We start from the raw sequence: 7,584 nt of genomic DNA, 5'->3' as shown, positions 1-7,584 counted from the left end.
TTGCCAAGTTTATAATACAGCAGTTTTGAATAATAATATAGCAACAATAAGAAAGAGTTAAAATATCTGGTTTTGCTAATAAAGAACTCATAATCATCTTTTCCCCTTTGACTATTGCTTACACAAGAATATTTTGGCTTAGTTTCAGCTCAGAGATTTACAAGTGACTGAAGTAAAGAACTGAGATAGGAAAAATTCTTGCAGCATTTCTCAAAAAAATTATAACTCAAATATATGTGAGAAAGAGTAAATTCTTAAAAGCAATGAGCAATGTCAGAACTCCTAAAAATCCAACTGTACATGGTCCTGAGCAACCAGACCCTGTTGGACAGGCTCAGAATAGAGGGGATGGACTAGGTGATCTCCAGAGGTCTCTTCCACACTAAACCTCTTCTATGGCTTTATGCTACACAGGTAGCATTTCATGTCTGTCTTGCGTCTGGAAAGATGCCCAAACCCAGAAAGAAAATATACTTTGGGGATGTAGTGTGGTTAAGTGCTGTACAGTAGCTACAAATCATGTCCCTCCATTCCTGGCTGCAAACGTTGAGCTTGGTAAGGGATGTTCCCCCTAAGAGCTATTAGGGTGAGATTACATGCAACACAATGTAATGAAGAGCTGGATTCTCATTTATCAACATAACACGTTTTTCTTGTAATCCTGTGAGTGAAGCCTTGGGCAGAACTCTTAAAATTCATGTAGGGTTTTATTATTTTTGGCAAACCTGCAGGTGCTGATGGTTACCTCCTTGCTTCTATAACCCAACACACTTGCTTAATTTTAATGCCCTACACAGCCAGCCACACTTAAAGAAGTGGAAATACTCTCATTAGTAAAGCTAAAGCACTGCACATGTGTGTGTAAATGGTCTGCACTCGTGCATGGCTTAGCAAGCTCTTGCTGGACGCTCTGTAATCCAGGGGTAGTAATGTGGAGATCTCCAGGAGTATCCTGGGTGAACTACTTACCTCTGACTAGTAAATATCAGTGGTTGCATCATTTTTCACTATTCTGTATTTATATTATGAAACACTAATTTGGACACAAGCCCCTATTGCTAGAGCATGCCTAAGGCTATAAACTGAAGTTATGGATCAAATCCATTTTCTTTGTCCAGACAGAAACAAGAGGCAAAGTTCCTTACACAAACTTAGAATAGACGAAACCCTGAGAGCTGAACAGGGTAGACAGCAGGCAGGGATGGTAAGGTTGTCAGTCATGATGCAGAAAATAAAGTTATACTAAATAAGCATTTTCTTCGGAAAGTAGCAAGAAGATCAAATCAATGTATTGCACTAAGGGGAGATACTTTATATCCCATCATTATCTACTAGGGTTTATTCAAAAATAGTAATGTGAAACCCCCCACCAAATTAAAGGAAACAGCTGGTCTGCAAACTGTTTATTAAGGCGTTAATTAAAAAGTAATCTGAACTATTTTCAACTTAACTGCTTGAACCCTGAAGTTCTATTAAAAATGGAACACATGCCTCCCCCCATTTTATATGGGGAGCTATGGGCCATGTAGCCTGCCCTGAGGAGACACTGCAGAGATCACACTGTGCAAGTGTCACAGCTAATGCCAACCAACAAGGTAATGGCAGACACCCCCTGGTGTGAAAGCTATGGAATGGAAGTGCCTTCTTCCTAACCCTGCTAGTGTCACATCATGTCATGTTTTCTGCTGGCAAGAACTGAAAGCTTTCCAGCTCTTCACCATGCTGGAAAGCTTCTTGTAACTGATATATTTTCGTAGAAACCAGAGAGAAGAGCAGGACTCAGAAAGCCACATCTGAAGCCAACTGTATCAAATACACTTGGACAAAATTACAAATTTGGTTAATATACTCAGAAATAATTATTTTATGTACTAGGTTCTTTTGAAGGCTTTTCTAAGATATTAAATATATATTTGTTAGTTTCTCGATACAGAAAATTACAGCATATGAATAACTTTCATGCTTATTCACACGCTGCTAGATATATGACAACAGCAAAGATATTTGATGAAGAAAGGTTAGATGCATATATTATTAAATAAAGCTTCAGCTGGAGCAGAATTAAATTTGGATATAATGATGTTTTCACATAAGAAGAAAAAGTAAAGTAAAAAAATAACAGTCAAGTCAAGCAACACAGGTAATAGCTGCAGAAAGTATAATGCTGCCCCCCTGGGCATTCAGCTGTTTGTGGGCTGTAGCTGTTCATCCTGATTCTAAAGCCACAAAAGGAAAATTAGTCTTTATGACATTTCTAGATCCCAGTGTATTTTCTTATGTGAATGTAAGACAAATACACATTTTTGATTAGTAAAATAAATAAAACTAGAAAATACTGTTAAAGGAATGTCAACTAGTAATACCTGCAAAAGCCTATTTTCTGGAGAAAGAAATAAGGCTCTGTACAAACCTTGCTCTGTATCACACAATGGAAAGCAGGAATGACTCTACCAAAACCTGAAATACATGGCACAGAACTGCTGGCAGCAGGAGCTGAACAGGCTACATGGTTTTTTTTAAACACAAGGCTTTTGTGGCTCTGCAGAGGGTGTGCAGTAATTCCTTGCTCTGCAGGGACAGGGAGGTATGTGCCTCCCCAGGCGCTGCTGATGCAGAAGATGTCAGCGAGGTGGAATAATTGCTGAGGTACCTGTCTCATTCTATCTGTGCTAATGGAATCACTGAGGTGTCAATGGAGCAAGACACTGCATACATGTACCACAAAACAGGCAGCAGCTGCTCAGAAATTCACACTGAAACTGTATATCATGGTAAAAGGGGAGAAAGAGATTCAATGTGTACCTGAATGAAAGCCATCATTTTAAGTTTTTCAGCCCCATGCATGCAAATACACACTGATGTAGAGGCAGTGCACTTCGTGAACGTTTAAAAAAAATCATATTACCTCCTGGGCTTTTAATGGGATTTTTAGCTTTGCAGTCAGTGGAGACTGGAGAATGTCCCTATACAGAGACTGTATCTGCACTGCATAAAGCAGCTGCATTTCAAAGTATCAAAAATACTTAGTAAGAAAAGTTAATTTTCCAGAGGCAAACAGCACACGGATATTTTTTTAGAAGCTAATGCTTGGGATAATCTTTAAAGAGAAACTGGGATGGTTTCATTCCTCATGTTCTTAAACATTTTTGCATTTCTCAGTCTTTAACATGAGGTAAGTAAATCCACAACTCCACAGGCCTGGCTGCATGGAAACTGCGGGTTTATTCACACTTTTAACATGCATTAGTTGTCTTTGTTTATATACAGGCACTCAGGGTACTGCATTAACCTCCTCCTCACACATTGTGGGACTTTCTGCATACAAACCTACCTATTGCACAAAAAGGAGACAAGGAAAAAAAAAGAGTTGAAACTCTTAAACAGATCTACAGCCCCAAAAACTCTGTAAAGTCCACAAGGTGGACAGAAGTTTAAATTACATTCCTCTTTGGGCATGGAGTACTCAGCTCTGTCTAGGAAAACGTCTGAATTTCAATGGCATTGCTGAGAAGAGTGAATTTTCTTCTTTGTATCTAGGCCCTATCTTCAGACTGCTCTGGAGTTTTGTTTCAATACAGATTTCTGCAACCTCAGGCTTGTGAATTGCAAGGTCTGATGTGCTATGGGTTTCCAGCCGCAAGCGCAGCGCAAAAACTCCAAGCATAAAAAAAAAAGAAATGGCAAATTCATTTTACAGTAAGAGCACAAGGAATTACTAAAATAGACATTTTTGAAACACAGGTTGTACCTGGATTGCAAACGTAATTTTATTTTGTAGGAAATAATGAGGAGTTTGATGCACTGGGGACAAACAGAAGAGAGAGAATGCAATTTTAAAGCACTTCACTGTACTCAAGAAATTTTTTTAAAATGTACCTACAATGTTGTGAGGTAAGAGTTGATTTTTCCACGTGGTTCACTGGAAAATTTACTCTTAAAACTCTGAAACATCATTTGTAGAAGGAACATGTTTGGAACATTAACATGCAGTTCAAACCACTGTCACCAGACTTGTGCTACTGTTTCTTCAGGTATGGTACAGGCAAGGCTGATTCCTATCACGTGTTACTCCTTAGCAGCCTATGACTGAAGGCAGCACTCTGTTCTTGGCTGGATGTACAAAGAGTGACACAAACACTAGCCCCTGAGAAACAGAGGGGAAACCATGTTGAACTGTTCACATTTCTCATGGTGAGGAAACAAAGGGTACTTATTTTAGGGTATCTCTACAAGCAGGCAGCACGAAAATACAGACTGAATTTTAAGTACAGACCAAATCTTGTTAACTCCAATCCCAGGCAGATGTGCAGTTTAATCTGGATAAAGACTGATAAAACATAGCATTAATCTGCTTGTAATGAATTTATTTTTATTTCTACTACTAATAAATTCAGTAAAAAATTAATTATGCCCTTTTTTTGTCACATGTTTCTTTCCATGTGTATCTGCTGTGAGTCACTTCTTTTTTTTTTTTTTAATCTGTTTTTGAAGTTTTCTCTTGCTAGACTTTTCTGTGGTGGTAGCAATGCCTCCATACACAAATGAGGTTCATGTACAGGGCACTACCATAGAGACCACACATGCTTGCAGCATGCAATCATTTTTAAGACTTAAGTTCTGGATATAATAAAGTAAAAAGGGATAATATTACTGTTACCATTTTCAGTGCAAAGAGGACAAAATGTATCTGGAATGACTTATTGCCTGGCTATCAGTACCTAGTATAACACACTTAAAAAACCCCTTGATTCTATTATTCAGATGAAGAAATCTGACAGAAGACTGGCAAACAAATTGTTCTTAAAAATGGGTGATGGCTTGAGTAAAATAAATTACCATCCTGAGAAAGCTAACTGCAGCTATTTTCTACCCTATTACCAGCATTTCCTTGGCTCTAAAGTTAAAAATCACCACATCTAAAAAATGCCAAGTCTTCCAAGAGGCAACTCCAGCACAACCTCAAGACTACAGAAATTTGGACAGAAGAAATTGCATCACCTGCCAGAAAAATGACAGTACAGCACATGCTGAACTTGACTGGCTCTGACAATGAGAGCACCTGCCCTTTCTGCACAGGCTGCTGGACTGGTGGCAGAGGTAGGGAGCCCATGAAAACCAGCATGCTATTTCAAGGATGGAAATACACATCTGGAGTGCTACAGGCACAGTTCTTTTCCACAGCAAGACCTGAACACTCTGCAGAGAGGTCTTCCCAAAACAGAATGACGCAAGGTGAAAATGCCTTTTGGTCACTATTCTGTTCCACACAAAGGATGTCTTCCTTTTAGGCAGTCTAAACAAATTGTTTATGTTGAATTTCTTCTTCTGCCTCACTTATGCCATCTGGGCAGTTTGCTCATTAATTTAAGGGAACCCAAAGGGGAGACTTCCACTACCCTTCTGCTCTCACTACCTCATCCTCTTCACTGCCCCAGGGCACAACTCTCAAAAACAGAACAGAAACCACCAAAGGCCCTTGACTTCCCAAAAGCTGTTTTCAGCAAATTGCCAAGAGCTGACAATATGCATATTTTCACGCTTCTGCCCTCCCTGCTCTCTGCTGCCAGGGCTGTGTATGGTTTTGGCTCAGCTCTCTGTCCCAGCTGGCCTGGCCACCTGCTCTGTGCCAAGGGCAGGCCTTCCAGTGCGGCAGGAACTGCACCTTGCACCAGCTGCTCTGCCAGGTCATGCTGCAGGCCCTGCCACCCTCCCTTGCCCCAGGGCCGCTCTGCTGTCAAGGACCAATTGAAATAACAAATTTGCACCATTAGCACTTGTCCTTTGGAGGACAATTTTGTCTTTGTGTCAACATGGTATGTGCTGTTGCTTAGTAAGTCTCACTATGAGGCACAACACGGCGTCCCCTGTCCCCTTACAGTAGCTTCACTGCTCTTTTGGCTGCTACGTGCCCGCTAACCACACACATATATTGTGATAGCCAGCACATCCCAAGTTGTCAGTGACTGGCATCATCTTTCTGGTACTTATATGTCAGATTAAGCCCTCTTCTGACCCAGAGATGGGGCAAATGAGAGGTGTTTTAAAAACTTTTATTCTATTTTCAGTCTCATGTGAAGGGTGAGAAAGTACAGATTTCATTTCCACACTCATACAGGGACATGTTTTGTTGTTTGACAGACAGAGTATCACAGAACTATTGGATAGCCTGGGTTGGAAGGGACCTTAAAGATCATCTAGTTCTATGCCCCCTTCTGTGGACAGGAACCTTCCACTAGGCCAGCTTGCTCAGAGCTCCATCAAGCCTGGCCCTGGACACTTCCAGGGATGGGGAGTGTTAGGAATACATGGATCTCTTATGAAAGCACACACTTTTGCTAAGCATCATTGCACTAAGAGGCACAATAACAGAGAGCACTCTCTGTTCACAAAAAAGCACCAAATACCCCAGCTTTTACTGAAGCAAAATAATTTTGGGTGCTCTAGCCTTACTGTGTGTTAATAAAGATATGCCCAAGCATGTTAGCACCTGACACACAGGGTATGTTTCATGGACCTCCCTTCTGCATTATCACCTGTGTGGTTTTATGAAAGAACTGAGGAGGCACAAATCACCACCCAGCTCCCTCAGCCACCAGCTAGAACAGCTCCTTTAGGCACCCATGAGCAGATTCAATACTACTACCTTTCTGTAAGAAGAGTGCACGTAAGCTACAGTATCTGCATATTGTGCATTGCAAGGGAAAGAAGCACAGTGCATACCAGGAATGGAAGTGACAGGAAAGGGCTGTAAACAAGGCAAACAGACGATTCCTATCTTTTCCCCCTGCTTCATTTGTTTCTCTGTAGCCTATACTCCTATATAACACACTTCTGTTTGATACAGAAAGCTACCTTGTTGTATTGGCAATTTTTAAACAGTGTCTAATTGTCAAGCTACTCCTGAAGTGCCATGTGGCAAGACTTAATCACCAAGGAAAGGACAACAAACAGAGAAAAATACTGTTTAATGGGAAAGCACAGTGCCAAATCCAGCCAAGAGTAGATATACTGCTAACCTATCATTTTGTTTTAATTTTGCCAAAATAAAACACAATACTTTATTCTACAGCGCATTTACAGGAAGGAAAAACAGTTTTAATTTTCTTTTTTTTTCTTTAACTCACCACTTAAGGCATTGCTCTGACATACACCACAGCAGATGGCTAAACTACAGTGGAAACCAAGAACACCCTGTGTGATCTCAGCTGTATCTACAAAGGCCTTAAAAACTGGAAGTAGGGTTTTGGCTTAAGGTACTCAGTTTCAGTTGAGTGGAGATATTTCATGTATCATTCCAGTTCACATCATACATCTATTGCTGTAATGCTCCCACAACAACAACACACACTTATGTTCTTGGGACAGTCCAGTTTTAGGTGGCACTACACAAGTCTGAGAAAACTGAGAAGCTCAAACAATTACAGAATATGGAAAAGCTGACATAGTAGTCCTTCAATACTTTTCTCCTGAAGTCTGGAGGATTCAGGCATACTGTTCTTTGCAGAGGCACAGTAATACACATTTTAAACAGAAAAGCTAATAAGGTGCCACTACTACTTTACACTATTAATTTCAACTTTTTCT

The sequence above is a fragment of the Motacilla alba genome, chromosome 1A (assembly GCF_015832195.1).
Source record: "Motacilla alba alba isolate MOTALB_02 chromosome 1A, Motacilla_alba_V1.0_pri, whole genome shotgun sequence".
Taxonomy (NCBI): Eukaryota; Metazoa; Chordata; class Aves; order Passeriformes; family Motacillidae; genus Motacilla; species Motacilla alba.
Note: the sequence above shows the minus strand (reverse complement) of the source record.